A 15372-nucleotide genomic window follows, 5' to 3' on the forward strand; every position below is an offset into this window, starting at 1 on the left:
TTGGTGTCCAAATGACTCATAAAAGTGACTCAGCTACCATAGTCATTGGGGAAAATCAGAAGACAAAGGGGGCTTTTTGCCTAAGCAGATTTTCTTTTTTTTTATCAATATTTTTTTATTGAAGTACAGTTGATTTACAATGTTGTGTTAATTTCTGCTGTACAGCAGTGATTCAGTTATACATATATATACATTCTTTTTTATATTCTTTTCCATTATGATTTATCATAGGATACTGAATATAGTTCTTTGTGCTATACAGTAGGACCTGTTGTTTATCCATTCTATATATAAGAGCAAAGCAGATTTTCTTTAACCAACATTTACCAAGCGCTTACAATATGCCAGGCATCATGAAAAGCATTTTCACATGCATTCTATCCCAATGACTCTGTGAAGGAGATAGACTTATCCCCATCTCCATGGGGGAGAAGGAGACGGAGATGCACAGAGATTAGGCTATGTGCCAAAATCACACAGCACGTTAGTAGCAGAATTGGAATTCTAGCCCAGGTTTTTTAAAGTCAAAGCCACTGATTGTTTCCATTCCGGCAAGATGCTGGTTGGTGTGTCTGGTTACTTATGGATGGCGAAAGGAAAGGACTATTTGGAAGTAAACTTATCTCGACCAATTGTTTGAGAAGATATATATCAAATGATCTTAGGAACTTTCTGTTCGGCCAACTTGAGATCATTGCATTCATAGGTTAAAATTTACAAAACCCAAAAAGAGAATTGTTTTATTGTGAATGATTTTCCCAGTTGTCACCTGACATACCCTGTTTTGATCGTATTGTAAAAGTTTCCCCAACAAAGTAGGGAGGGTACCATTCAGTGCAATTCATTCCACAAACTGCCTGGCCTCTGGGTCACTGTGTCCAACTCCTGGCCTCTTCTCTCTGGAAGCGTCACCCTCTGGCCAGGCTTCCCTGAATGGCTGCTCTGCCCGTGGGTCCCCACTTCCACCCCAGAAGGAGGCCTTGCTCTCGGGCAGTGAGTGGCAGATGTGAGGCCCAGTCTCTTTAATGGCCTCAGGGAAAGTTGCATCTTTGAAATGCAGGTCCCTTCTTTCCCAATCCCCACTCGGGGAGGATCCTGCTACCTGTGGGAGTTTCTCCCAAACATCAATTATGCCCGAGGTTTCCTTACTTTGCTGTGGCCCAAGCTAGGTTTTCCTATAAACCTGAGTTAATTAAATCCAAATGCTTTGATATGGTGATAGAGTTCCTCTGAGAATCCCTACATGTATAGCACTGAGTCCAGTCTCCAGGAGGTCCTGGTGCTGGTGGGCAAAAATACTTCCCAAAGTCTATGCCCAGGGCGTCCTCATCCATCAAATAAGAGAGATGGGCTGGGCAGGAGGATAGCTCGTGACATCTCTAACTTGGAAGAACCATCCAAACATGGAAGACGGTGGCCATCTGTATCCAGCGGTGGGTGGCACTCCTGGCCCTGGGCTGTGGGGCTTGGTTTCATAGTAAAAACCTTGAACAGGCACTTGGGTGGTCAGACAGGTCTTGGTAAGTCGGAATGACACACGGGTGTGGAAACAGGGGCCAGGTTGGATTGGACAATGTGTGATGGGGGACAGAGAGCCTACAGAGGTCCCCAAAGTGTCCAGGGGCCTGAACTCCTGGTCTGTGACTTCCTGTGTGATTATTTCTGCTGCAGCTCTGGCCACAGCCTGAGGTCTGGGCTCCTACTGACCCAAATGCTTGGAGTATGAGGAGATTCTGAGTTTGGTGGTTGCGAGTTCTTTTTGAAAGGGGAACTATATTCCTGGGAAAGAGTTTCAGCATCTCAGAAAAAAGTGTCTCTATTCTTAGAGATGTGAAAGCAGGGGAAAGGGGAAAATACTTAACCTGAAATAATAATAAACCTTGGTGCATGGAGAAAGCATAAAGTGCTCAGAGACACCCGCTAGGCTTGGCAGTGAAACACTTGGCTCCAATTTCCACCTGTTGGTTGTGTGTCTGTGAGCACATCTTTCCATCCCCCTGGGCCTTAGACTCCTGGTCCATAAATGAGAGATGCTGGACCAACTCATCTGAAAGGCTCCTTGTGATTCTGACAGTCCAGGACAGTGCCAGCCAGTAGAACTTTCTACAATAATAGAAATATCCTATTTTCTGCAATGTATGGTACCACCAGCCACAGGTAGGTATTGAGCACTTGAAATGTGGCTAGTACAACTGAGGAACTAAATTTTTCCATTTTATTTCATTAAAAATTAAATAGCCACATGTAGGTAGTAGCTACCATACTGGACAGAAAAGGCCCAGGATTCTAGAACCAAAGATTTGGTTCTGTTCAGTCTATTATATTTATCAAGCTGAGTACATTCTAGATGAATTTTGCACAGGGATTGAAAGTAAGAAGGAAGGCTGGTTTGCACTCAGTTATTGGAGCAGCCGGTGAGCCAGAAACCCCTCTCCCTTGACACTCCAGCTCATTGAAGTTTTACCCCCAACTCCAACCTGTAACCACAGCTGGCTAAGCAGTGTGTTTGAGTCTCCTGCCAGGCTCACCACCCTATCTGCCAGGCATGCATGTGGGATCATGCCAGGAAAGCCCCAGGCGGCTTCAGGATCCAATCCATTCCTCATCGCTCCTTGGCAAGTAGAGGGGGCAGATCCTTAATAGAAACACCACTTCAGCCCATTAAGGAAGAACTGTGTCTTTGGAGGGTGAGGTTCAGAAAGGTATTCAAGATTCCTGGTCCCAGCTCTCTCCTCTTTATCTGTCATGGCCCATCTATCGCCTACTCGGGTCCTTCACTGAGTCGCTCAGATTAATCCCTGATTTTTCCATTCCCACTGTAATTGCCTTAGTTGAGACCCTGTTAGCTTCTTCCACACGCTCTTCATCAGCTCTCTCCCTGCCTCTCAGCCATCCTGTTTAGACTCCTTTGTGGAACTTGCGAAAATATCACTCCAGTTATGTCATCCTTGGGCTCAAATCCTGCTGCAGCCCTCCCACTGCCTTCAGGATGGGGTCCAGGCTCTTCAAGGGGTACCCGAGGGCCCCTGCTGGCTGACGCCTTCCTACCATCTGAACTTTATTCCCACCAGTCTTTTCCAAGAGCGCACTGCTCCAGTCAGCAGGGCCATTCAAGGCCTCCTGGGCCTGATTTCTGCTTTCCTGCAGACCTCATGTACTTATTCCTGTCCTTTGTTCTGTAGACATCCTATTCAACCTTCCAGGCCCAACTCAAATGCCGCCAGTTACATGAAGTTCTTCTGTTCTCCCTCAAGCTAGTACCTCTCCCAATCTTTGTCAGTGTGTACTCTTTCTAGGTAGGAATTTGGGGGTGTAGCAGAGTGGCTAGAATAACGCTGCGGTGCAGCCGGCTAGACCTACGTTCAAATACTGTTCTTGTCTATAACCTTGGACAACTGACTAAACCACTCTCTGAGCCTCAGTTTCCTATCTCTAAAATGGACACCACGTCTGATGCCTACCTTACAGGGTGTTCATGAAAACTTCATAAATTAATTTATGTTAAGGTGTTCAACACGGTACCAGGTGCCTTATAAGTGCTCAATAAGTGGTAGTAGTAGTTATTATTATTATATTATTGGCTCTTATTATGGAAGGAGTGTGGCCTTACACAGGTAAGCTCCCTCCCTAATTAGAAGTAACTGGACAGTGGCAACTGCTTGCATTTTTTGGTTACCTCCTGCCCCCAGCTGTGTTTGAAAATAGTGAGGACACAGAATATGAATTGCTTGAGCATCTCTGGGAACTGCAGGCCCATATTTGAGTCCTGGTCCACCACTTACTAGCTGTGTGACCTTGGGCAAGTTTCTTAACCTCTCTGGGCCTCAGTTTCCTCATTTGTAAAGGGAAGAAAATAATGGTACCTTTTTAATAGATTGTTGCAAGGATTAAATGGGCATTAACAAGGTGTCTGGAGGACTACTGCTTTGGGTTAACAACCCCTAATATGGAACCTGCATAAAGATTTTTTGAATGAATGAATGAATGATCCCATTGTACCAGGTGTAATGAGGTTTAGGGGTGGAGTTATCACAGTATTATTCTCAATTAACAGTAGTCTGGCCTAGGTTTCTGGCATCATCAGATCCCTCCTCTCTTTATTCTTTTATTACTTGGCTCTGGACCAGTGGCCTTGTTTCAACTGGTTTATGGCATGCAGGCCTTTTTAGTAAATGCCTCTCGAGTCTCTATGGAAGCAGAAGGGGCATAAAAATAAATATAGAATTTGGCCACACTCCTCTTGAGCCCACCTGAGCAGAACTGGCTGGTGCATATAGCAGCATAAGTGACAAGGAGAGAAAGACAGGTGTGAAGGGCCACCGGATGAGGCTTTTTTTTTTTTTAACATCTTTATTGGAGTATAATTGCTTTACAATGGTGTGTTAGTTTCTGCTGTATAACAAAGTGAACCAGCTATACATATACATATATCCCCATATCTCCTCCCTCTTGCATCTCCCTCCCACCCTCCCTATCCCACCCTTCTAGATGGTCACAAAGCACCGAGCTGATCTCCCTGTGCTATGCGGTTGCTTCCCACTAGCTATCTAGTTTACATTTGGTAGTGTATATATGTCCATGCCACTGTCTCACTTCGTCCCAGTTTACCCTTCCCCCTCCCCGTGTCCTCAAGTCCATTCTCTACGTGTGCGTCTTTATTTGCCAGTTAACTAAGAACACGTGCTCTGAGTCAGCATCTGCAATCCGAAACATCAGCCAAGAGAGCCATTTACCTATGGAAATGAGAGCAGTCTTTTCTAAGAGACAGAGGCTAGGGCGCCCCTTGCAGTATCAGAGCGCGTTCCGGACACGCCATCTCCTGGCACTGCTAGTGGCATTCCTTGCCCGCTGGAACTGGCCCTGCTCTCTTGGTAGCCACTGAACTGTGGTCAGGCTCGGCCTGAGGAGGCACCAGCCACCCAGTTCGCGTCCCTCCAGGATCCAGCAGCGCTGAGGGACTTCAGGGGCGGCCGGGAGGGGGCAGGGCACACTGGGGGAGGGAGCACGAGGGGGAAGGGAGGGAGTGGAGCATGGGTTACATGGCAACCTGCAGAAGAAAGGCACGTGGGAAGGATTAGAACGAAGCCCAGCTCAGCAACAAGTGCCGTCAATTCGTCCCCCACCCAGCCCCCGGTGCCTCTCAATCGCACCCACTGCCCACCTTCTCCACTCAGTTTCCCCCCATCCTAACCTCATCGTCTTCACCTGTGTGACCCCAACGGCTTCCTAACTGGGCTCCCCAACCCCACTCTTGCCCGTCCTAAATATCCTCAGCTTCTTGGCCAGAGTGATCTTCTACAAACACAAATCATGTCCCTCCTCTCCCCGAAACCCTAGTGGTTCCCACTTGTGCTAGAACAAGAGCAGCTTCTTTCAACTCGTCACATCCTCCCTGAAGCCTCCCCTGATCTCTGTGTCAGATCCCCCTATGGGACCATGTACCTCCTTCCAGAGTGATTTGTCACTACTCTACTACGGTCTGTCTCCCCACTAGGCAGTGAGATCAGCAGTATGTATGCCCACCCTGCATACCCGGCCTAGAGCTGGCACTTACTAAGAATGTGTTGAATGAGATGAATTCATCAACTGATATAGAAGGAATACAAAAGGAGAAAGGATGGTCTCCGAGACTGGCGGGTGTGAGCTCAAAACCAGCAACAACACACTGAACGTTGGATGGAGGTCCCCAGAGGCTGGCCAGGCAGCCTGAGGACCACATCCCGCCTGAAATGTGTTTCATTTGGCCAGTACTGTATTTTTTTTTTTTTAATTTATTTTTGGCTGTGCTGGGTCTTCGTTTCTGTGCGAGGGTTTTCTCTAGTTGTGGCAAGCGGGGGCCACTCTTCATCGTGGTGCGCGGGCCTCTCACTATCGCGGCCTCTCCTGTTGCGGAGCACAGGCTCCAGACGCGCAGGCTCAGCAATCGTGGCTCATGGGCCCAGTTGCTCCGCGGCATGTGGGATCTTCCCAGACCAGGGCTCGAACCCGCGTCCCCTGCATCGGCAGGCAGACTCTCAACCACTGCGCCACCAGGGAAGCCCTGTATTTTTTTAAATTTGTTGAAAAGGTTTAAAAATCAGGAGAACTTAAAACATTTGTTTTAAAAGAACCTAAACATTTCAAAGAAATCCTGCTTCCCAGCTTCCCTTGAATAATGAGAAGATCCAGCAGTACTGAATCTTCATCTTACGCGGTAGAAATGGCCCTGAGGGGGCAGCACCACCTTCATGGGACAAGCCATAGCTCCCTGGTTCTCCACTGTCCCACAGTGACCCACGTCACTCACGTATGTTCATGGCCTAGTTCTTGGAAAATATTTGACTTTGCAACCCTTGCCCTGGAGGACAAGATTCTAAATGGCAGAGAAGCAAGGCTGAATGTCTACCTACAATCATCAGCCCACCAGGTATCCGAGGCCCAGAGGTATCCTGCAACCAGGCAGTCACCAAGCCCTGCCACTTCTGCCTGTACCACGGCTGGGGGCAGATGCCTCCACTGCCCAGATTCAGACCCTCCCCATTGTTTATTACCTAGACCACATCCAAGGCCTCCTGAATGGCTCCCATGCCCAGCCCCTCCTCCCTCTCTCTACTCAGCCCTTCTTGTTGCCATCTGTGCCATCCTCCTGAAGAGCAGCTTTGAGCTCTCATTGACTCGGTCAAGAAACGTTTACTGAGCATCTACTATGCACCAGATGCAGGGGATAAAAATATTTTGTCTCTGAGTTCCAGGGGTTTACCATCTAGCAGGGAGCTAGGCAGTTAAGCAAATTCTATCATTTCCTCCTCAAAAAAAGTTAAGGCCTCCCAACTGCCTATAGAATAAAGGCCTCCCTCCGCAGCATGGCCTTTGTGGTTCACCACTGAATGGGGCCCAGCTGACCTTTCCTGTCCTTTCCACCACAGCTCAACACACGAAGCTACATAATCCTTCCAAGTGCCAAAACCATCCACCCTTCCCCAGTATGATCTCCAGTGGCATGTCTGTCTCCCTGGAGACGGAAAAGACTTGAGAACAGATGCTTCGTCATCATCCATCTCAGTATCCCCCGTGGCACCTGGCACATGCTGAGCGCTTAGAAGGAGTCTGTCAACTTGGAATGGAGCAGAATGGTCCCAATGGGCCAGGTTTGGGATGGCAGCATGAATACCTGCCTGACTTCTTTGGATCATCCCAGCTTCCTAATCACTTATTAATCATGACAGGGTTCTATCTTATGGGTAGATCCAGTTGCTTCCTATAACCTACCCCAAACCTCTCACACACCACGTACTTGCAGTCGTCATTCTCCAGCAGCCCCCGGTACGTGTTGATCTCGAACTCCAGCCAGGCCCGCACGTCCAGGAGCACCTTGTACTCCTGGTTCTGCCGCTGCAGGTCACAGTGGATGTCGGCCAGCTGGACCTCCAAGCTGGTGATCAGGCATTGCATCTGGGCCAGCTGGGAGCTGTAGCGGGCCTCCGTCTCTGCCAGGGTGTTCTCCAGAGAGTCTCTCTAAGGCAAAAGGACAGACAAAATAGCTGCGAGGAGCAGACCTATTTTCCATGGCCTTGGAAAGAACCAAGAAGCAGCCACTGTGGAAGATGGTATGGAGGTTTTTCAAAAAACTGAAAATAGAACTACCATATGACCCAGCAATTCCACTCCTGAGTATATATATGAAGAAAACAAAAACATTCAGAAGGATATATGCACCCCAATGTTTATAGCAGCATTATTTACAATAGCCAAGACATGGAAGCTACCTAAGCGTCCATCAACAGATGAATGAATAAAGAAGATGTGGAGTTTATATACACAATGGAATATTACTCAGCTATAAAAGAGAATGAAATAATGCCATTTGCAGCAACATGGATGGACTTGGAGGGCATTATGCTAAGTGATATAAGTCAGAGAAAGACAAATACTGTATGATATCACTTATATGTGGATTCTAAAAATACAACAAACTAGTGAATAAAACAAAACAGAAGCAGACTCACATACATAGAGAGCAAACTAGTGCTTACCAGTGGAGAGAGGGAAAAGGTGAGGGGCAATATAAGGGTAGGGGAAAAAAGGGTCATTATAGAATTATGTGAAATCATGCATGTGAAACTTTTGAAAATTGTAAAGCGCTATAGAATTTAAAGAATCTTCCATTCAATTTTTTAAAAAAAGAAAGAAAGAAAGAGCCGAGAAGAGCCAGGTCTCTCTTTGGGGTTGGGAATGACCCCTCCCTACCTGAGTCACTGAGGAAACTGAAGCCCAGAAAGGTCAAGTGACTTGTTCAAGGTTAAACAGCTGGGAAGTGACAGGCCAGGGTTTGAACCTATGTTCACGTGACGCTAAATCCCTTATTCCTTCTTCAACCTTAGTCAGGCTTCAGGCCTTGGACCTGAGGTTCACCAGTCTCCCCCACCCCACCAACAAGCATCACTGAGATCAGTGGTCTTCAACCCTGGCTGCACTTTTTTTTTTTTTTTTTTTTTTGCCAATGGTAATGGATATGTAAGGATATTGACAACAACATTGGAATAGCAGAGGAATTGAAAATGCTATACATTGATCAATGGGAAACTAGCTAAATTAATTATATTGCATGTACACAATAAAATACCATGAAGAAAGCAAACACATATATAGTCTTTGGTTGAACCATATACCATTCTAAGTGCTCTACATTACATATACTATCTCACATAATTTCCCAGCAATACTACTACAATCCCATTTTACATATGAGACAAGAAGTTAAGTAACATGCCCAAGATGACACATATATATATATTTTTTTCTATGTCATAATATTGACATTCAGTCCAGTAATCCTCCACTGTAACAGCTCCTTTAATTTGCAGTGAAAATTTTTGTATATTTTTTGCCTCTGAGTCCTTGTGGGATTTTTTTTTTAATTCAAACAGAAAGTCACAAAAATTATAATCATCCTCATCAGTTCACTCAGTCCCATGTAATTAATTTTTTTTTCATCTTGATCTTTTGTTAGCACTTTTATGAGTTCATCAGTTTTCCATTAGAGTTCTGAAAATGCTTATTCATTCAGTTCAGCAGTACAGTCAGTTACCAGAAACCTGTACTTGTCAGAGTCTTTTCCATGAATTCCTTGACGATGAAACCCTTTTATAGGAACATATTTGCAAAAGCATCAGAGTACACCCAGAACTGTCTGTAAATGACAAAAGACTTAAAAATGACCACGGTTAAAGATTTGATGAAAGTTCATAATAATGCAGTTGACAAGGAAATTTAGTTATTTCTGAGATATACATTTTAAAGTAATAACTAGAATTATGATTTGTAACATGATACCAGAACCCTGGCTGCACTTTAGAGTCATGTGGGAGACGCTAAAAGACACCCATGCCCAGGCCCCACCTCCAGAGACTCTGATATAATTCATCTGGGGAAGAACCTGGGCATGGAGATTTTTTTAATCTCCACAGGTGGGGTTGAGGAGCATGGGTTTGGAAGGGCAGGCTAAGCAGAGAACAAACCTTCTTGGGGAGAGTGTTTGACAGGGGCCACCTAACCCACATCAGACTTGAAACATGGCCCTTTTATCACTGAGCTGGGTCCTGGGAGAAACCTCCCCGCAGGAGAGGTCAGCTGGGCAAGCAATGGTGGTGGCTAAATCTGGACCTCCTCCCCTTCCTCCTCCGCCCCCTGCTGCATCCTCCTCCCCCTCGCCGTCCCCCTCCTCCCCCCTCTTCCTCTTCCCCCTCCTCCTTCCTGGATGCCTGCACCTACATTCGGTGCTGCCTGAGATCCAGAGCTGGGAGAGAGGTGCCCACAGGCGCATTCACCAGGTTGTGTTGGGCCTGCAGCTCGATCTCCAGCGTGTTGACCGTTCGTCTCAGATCACTGATGTCTGACTGGTAGCTCTGAAGCCGCTCAGAGCTCGTGGCTCCCTGCTGGTTAAGTTCTTCCACCTGCAATGGGGGAGACAGGAGAAGGCTGGGAGTGCCTCTCAGGGATCCTGGGGAGGCCAGCCCCCTGCGAGAGGCCCGCCTGCCCGGGTGAACCATCCCTCCGCGTCCCTGCGATTGTTCTCCACCAGGGCCCCATACTGACACCACATCTCTTCCAGAACCCTGCTCAGGTCCACGGGGGTTGCGGCGTCCACTTCAACGTTAAGGCGGTCCCCAAGCTGGCATCGGAGGGCATCGACTTCCCGAAAAGACACAAGAACACCAGGCAAGTGTGAAGTCGTGAGATCCTAGATCACCTCCCCGAGGAGATGTGAAAAGGTGGAGCAAAGGATGCTAAAGATCTCTGCCTTAGAGGGGCCCTGTGAGGACTGCAGCATCCCAAGGGCCTTTCGGCTCCACCCGGAGCCCCCTGTGATGGGAGAGGCTTCCTATAGCTTTGGCAGAAGCCAGGAGCAACATCAGGGCTTGTCTGGTCCATTTGGACTAAAATGGGACAACTGTGCCCTGTGTCCCCGGCCACCCTCCCAGCCTGCGTTCATCGGGGAAGGAGAGCAGCAGGGACCTGGCTTTACTTGGTTCAAGGCCCAAGTTAGAGCAGGCGCCTCCCAGGCTTTGCTGCCAAGAAGAGAAAGCTGTTGCTGAGGCTGCCGGTACCAAGCGATAACTCCTCATTAGTGGCCTCCAGGGGCAGTTCCCAGTTCTCTGATTTAGATGGGGTGAGTCAGGTGCCTTGGGGCACTCATTGAGTATGTGGTAGCATTGTTACTTTACACTTCAGCCTAAGGAAACCCAGCCAGGATTCAGAGGCACTTGCGCTCTCAAATCCCAAGTTGAGAGGTTGAGTGTCAACCCAGGGAAGGAGGTAAAAAACACCAGAGCTCAGGTGGGCTTTACAGCATACAGGTGCCCAGGGTGGAGGGGTTCCCCTCCAAGGACCTACAGGAGATGAGGAAAAATCAGAAAGCAGAGGGTCGACCTGTGGCTTTTGGATTAAGTGTATTAAATGCAAACAGAAGAGAGGAAGGGGAACAAGGATGGGGAGAGAAAAAAAGAAGAAAACCGCTGCAGTTCACCTCTCCCTTAGAAGAGATGGGGGCCACCCCCCGCAGTGAGCCTAGCAGAGACGGACGGGCCATTCCGTGTTGGTTCTGGAAAACAACCCCCTCCAGCCCTAGTGGGCCACTCTACCCTTGGTATGCAGCTCTCATGAGAAAAACAAGTCGCCACAAGCACTTGGCAGTCACACCACTCCAGGAAATGCAGAAGGGAAGGTCATTAGCGTTTCCAAGCACCAACCGAAGGACAGGTGTTTAAGACCTGTGACTTCATTGAATTCTCACAGCAGCCTTGTTGATAGAGTTAGCCCCATTTTACAGATGAGAACATAAAGGAAAGGTTACAGAAAGGTTAAATAAATTGGGCAAAGTTACATATACAATCTGTGGCCAGCCTGGGAATTTTAACCCACGACTCCCCAACCCCAAATCGTACGTTCTTCCCACTGGGCTCCCCAGGACCACCTCAGTTGGACTTCAGGCCTCACCTCCTCGTGGTTCTACTCGAGACACATCAGCTCCTCCTTCAGGGACTCCACCTGCGTCTCCAGGTCGGCCTTGCACAGGGTCAGCTCGTCCAGCACCCTGCACAGGCTACTGGCGTCGGCCTCCACCAGCTGCCGCATGGCCAGCTCCATCTCGTACCTGTGCCAGGACAGGGTCAGCGACTGAGGGGTGAAACTGAGTGCCAACCCCAGGGAAGACCTTGAGCCACTGGCGCTTTTCCGACTGTCTATGAAACTAACAGAAAGCTGCCCCCAAGCATGTGCCAGGAGACAGGGCTCCTCCATCCCCTGGCCACACTCACTTGGTCCTGAAGTCATTGGCAGCCAGCTTGGCATTGTCGATGTTCACGATCATCCTGGCGTTCTCTGCCTTGGTGTACAGAACCTGGGGGCCACAGCACACAGAGGGGGTCGGTCCAGGACAAGAAGAAGGAAAAAGAACCCAAGTGAGGAGAACCAGTAGTCCTGCAGCCATCCCTGCCGAAGCCTCTGGAACTCTGAGGGCTATTCAGTGAACTGCTAGTCCTCAGAAAACGTGAGGTTTATTTTTCAAGCACTGGGTCTTCATAAATCTGAATGCCCCATTTTGAATGCAATGAGCAACTTGGGAGGAAAACCTTTGTTAGACGTGACGGTTAGAAGGGTCCTTAACAAGCACTCACGTTTACTGAAAACTGACCATGTACCAAGGGCAGGGCTAAGCACTTTACCTGCATTAACCCATGGAAACTTTTTGACATAAGAACCCTTATTATTCCCATTTTCCAGATGAGGAAACTGAGGCCCAGGGAAGGGACCTCCTAGAGTCACGCAATGAATCCATGACAGAACTGAGACTAGATCCCAGGCCTCTTTCCACGTGAAGGGCTCTGGCTGAGCACTCAAATCATGAGATAATCCTGCGCCCTAGGGAAGTTTCTTTTCCCTGATCGTAGCTTAAGAAATGAGTGAGACTCAAACCTGGAAGGCCAACCCTTTGGGTCACCTTCCCAGGGAGTCTGTTTACCGCTTGCCCTCACCTTCCGCTAGAGCTCCTCCATGGTCTTGAAATAAGACTGCTAGTCAGGACTCAAGGCAAGCGCTTGAGACTGGGAGGCGTCTCGGATGTGGCTCTCCAGCTGTGCGTTGTCTCGTTCCAGCCGCTGCACCCTCTCCAGGTAGCTGGCCAGGTGGTTGCTCAGGAACTGCCCGGTCTCCTTCTCGTTGCCATTGAAGGAGCCCTCAAAGTACAGGCTGTAGGAACCCATGGAGCTGCAGATTCTGCTGGTCGGGCGGCAGCTGCTGGGCTGGCAGGAGCTGGCTAGGTGGGCCTTAGAGAGGCAGGTGGCTGGCCGGTAGGGGGTGGGCGCGCAGACAGAGGGCACGCATATCCCGGGCTGGCAGACGTAACCCAGGCACAACTCCAGCCGGCAGCTCGTGCTGCTGGAGCAGACAGAGGAGGACTGGGGGCAGCTCTTGACGGAGGCTGAGGAGCAATTAGACGTCGTGTGGGAGAGGCTGCAGCTACCTGAATTGCCAGTGTCTGCCAGCCCCATTCCTCTCGGGCCTTTTTATATCCTTGGAGTCAGGGGGCTTATGCTAGAAGATCATCAGTCCCAGAGGAAGCTGCTAATTCATTTGTCATTTGGTTTCCAATAAGGAGTTCCTTTCCTCATGAAAGAGGCCAAGCTTGTCACTTGGCTAAGGCAGGACTCTGGGCTCCCGTCATTGATCACCGGGCGAGAGCTTCAGGATACATCTTCAAAGGACCAGCTCCAGGCCCGGGCCCTCATTACTAGGGTGGGGCTGCCAGGGCCTGGCCCTGTGCTGCCAGTGGCATTGCCCCCTGCGGCCCCACCTGCTCTGGCCCTGAGAGAGGCCACAGTTCTGTGGGGCAGCGACCCCTCCTTTTAATGAGAGCATTCCCTGCGGGAAGAGGAGGCCCGGCCCCTTAAGGAGGGAATGTGTGGGTGACAGAAGCTGCACCGATACTGGCTGTGGTGTAAATCCAGGGAGGAAAGAAAAAGAGCCTCTGAGTCTTATTAACATGCATAATCTTCCTCCCAGGGGAAGAAAATAATATTAGGGAGGAGAGAACAAACTCAGCACAGCCTAAGAATCAGGGACCTCCTTTCAGCTGGATGCTACTGAGAAAGAGAGAGGTGAGGACCCCAGTCTTGGGGAAGTAAGTCAATGTCATGAACACCTCTGTGAGCAGATGCTCTATCTTGACCATCTCTGGGTCCTCCCCTTCGTTTCTCACTGCTCCACGTACAGAGAGTTCGATTATTGTTTGTTGAACAAGCTGGAACTGGCTCTGCCCTCACTTTCTGCAATGGGGGCGGGGCTCACTCTGGGACCCCAGAGACAGGAGCAGAGTGAATCAGCTCTCTTGAGAAGTGACACTGCAGCCCTGGGATGAGCAAAGCCAGGAGACCAGGAGCAAGTGTCTCTGATTCTAAAAGCCCTTGGGCACTTCCTAAGAAAGCAGCAGGTGAGACCAGTGGTTTTTAGTCCTGCCTGTAATACTTGTGGGCTCACACACTTCGTGTTTAATATGGGTGTGTTATATAGCCACTTTTTATTTACGCATCTTCTCGATATAATATTGAAGTATAAGTACTTTTCTTATTTTTCATATATTTCTAGAAGAGTTGGTGAAGGGGCATGGAAGGAAAAATGCCACCCAGCCCTATTCCCTGAAATGTGTTGCTTAAGAAAAGTCAAAAAAGAGATGCTACCTTCTAACTAGCTGTGTGACCTTGGGAAAGTCACTCTACCTCTCTGGGCTTCAGTTCCCTCCTGCAAATTGAAAGGGTTAGATTAAATCATCTCTCAGTTTGATTTCCTGCAATAACCATAAATTCCAGTTCTTTTGTCTGTATTAACTGTTTAGAGAGAACAGAGGATGGGTGATGCAAGTACCAACCACATAGAATGAGACTCATCAGAACAGCCTTCAGAATCATCGCCAGCACTTTTTGAATGTGTACAAGTACCAGGTACTGTGCTGGATGCTTGGCATTAAATTGCCCATTTTAATCCTTACCCTAAAAATATAAGATATAATTATACCTTGGAGATATTGCAGGTTCAGTTCCAGACCGTGGCAATCAAGCAAATATTGCACTAAAGCGAGTCACACAAATTTTTAGGTTTCCCAGTGCATATAAAAGTTATGTCTACACTGTGCTGTAGTCTATTAAGTATTCAGTAGCATTATGTCTTTTAAAAATGTACAGAACTTAAAATGTTCATTGCAGCTCTATTTACAATAGCCAGGACATGGAAGCAACCTAAGTGTCCATCAACAGATGAATGGATAAAGAAGATGTGGCACATATATACAATGGAATATTACTCAGCCATAAAAAGGAACGAAACTGAGTTATTTGTAGTGAAGTGGATGGACCTTGGACCTAGAGACTGTCATACAGAGTGAAGTAAGTCAGAAAGAGAAAAACAAATACGGTATGCTAACACATATATATGGAATCTAAAAAAAAAAGTCAGAAGAACCTAGGGGTAAGACCGAGAATAAAGATGCAGACCTACTAGAGAATGGACTTGAGGATACGGGGAGGGGGAAGGGTAAGCTGGGGCAAAGTGAGAGAGTGGCATGGACATATATACAGTACCAAACGTAAAATAGATAGCTAGTGGGAAGCAGCTGCATAACACAGGGAGATCAGGTCGGTGCTTTGTGACCACCTAGCAGGGTGGGATAGGGAGGGTGGGAGGAAGGGAGACGCAAGAGGGGAGACATATGGGGACATATGTATATGTATAACTGATTCACTTTGTTATAAAGCAGAAACTAACACACCATTGTAAAGGAATTATACTCCAATAAAGATTTTTAAAAAAAAAAAAAGACCTGTATGCAGAAAACTATAAGAC

At 48.0% G+C, this 15372-nt stretch overlaps 1 pseudogene across 1 annotated transcript; it reads right to left on the reverse strand.

Moving 5' to 3' along the window:
• Positions 1–9763: 9763 nt before the first annotated feature.
• On the reverse strand, positions 9764–14858 carry LOC309619270 (keratin, type I cuticular Ha2 pseudogene; annotated as a pseudogene). Its single transcript, XR_014249845.1, has 2 exons — positions 10071–14858; positions 9764–9932 (listed from the first exon to the last, which is right to left on the reverse strand). The product of XR_014249845.1 is annotated as a keratin, type I cuticular Ha2 pseudogene (transcript).
• Positions 14859–15372: the final 514 nt, after the last annotated feature.

Source organism: Balaenoptera borealis (assembly GCF_965194805.1).
Source record: "Balaenoptera borealis genome assembly, chromosome: 20".
Lineage (NCBI taxonomy): Eukaryota > Metazoa > Chordata > Mammalia > Artiodactyla > Balaenopteridae > Balaenoptera > Balaenoptera borealis.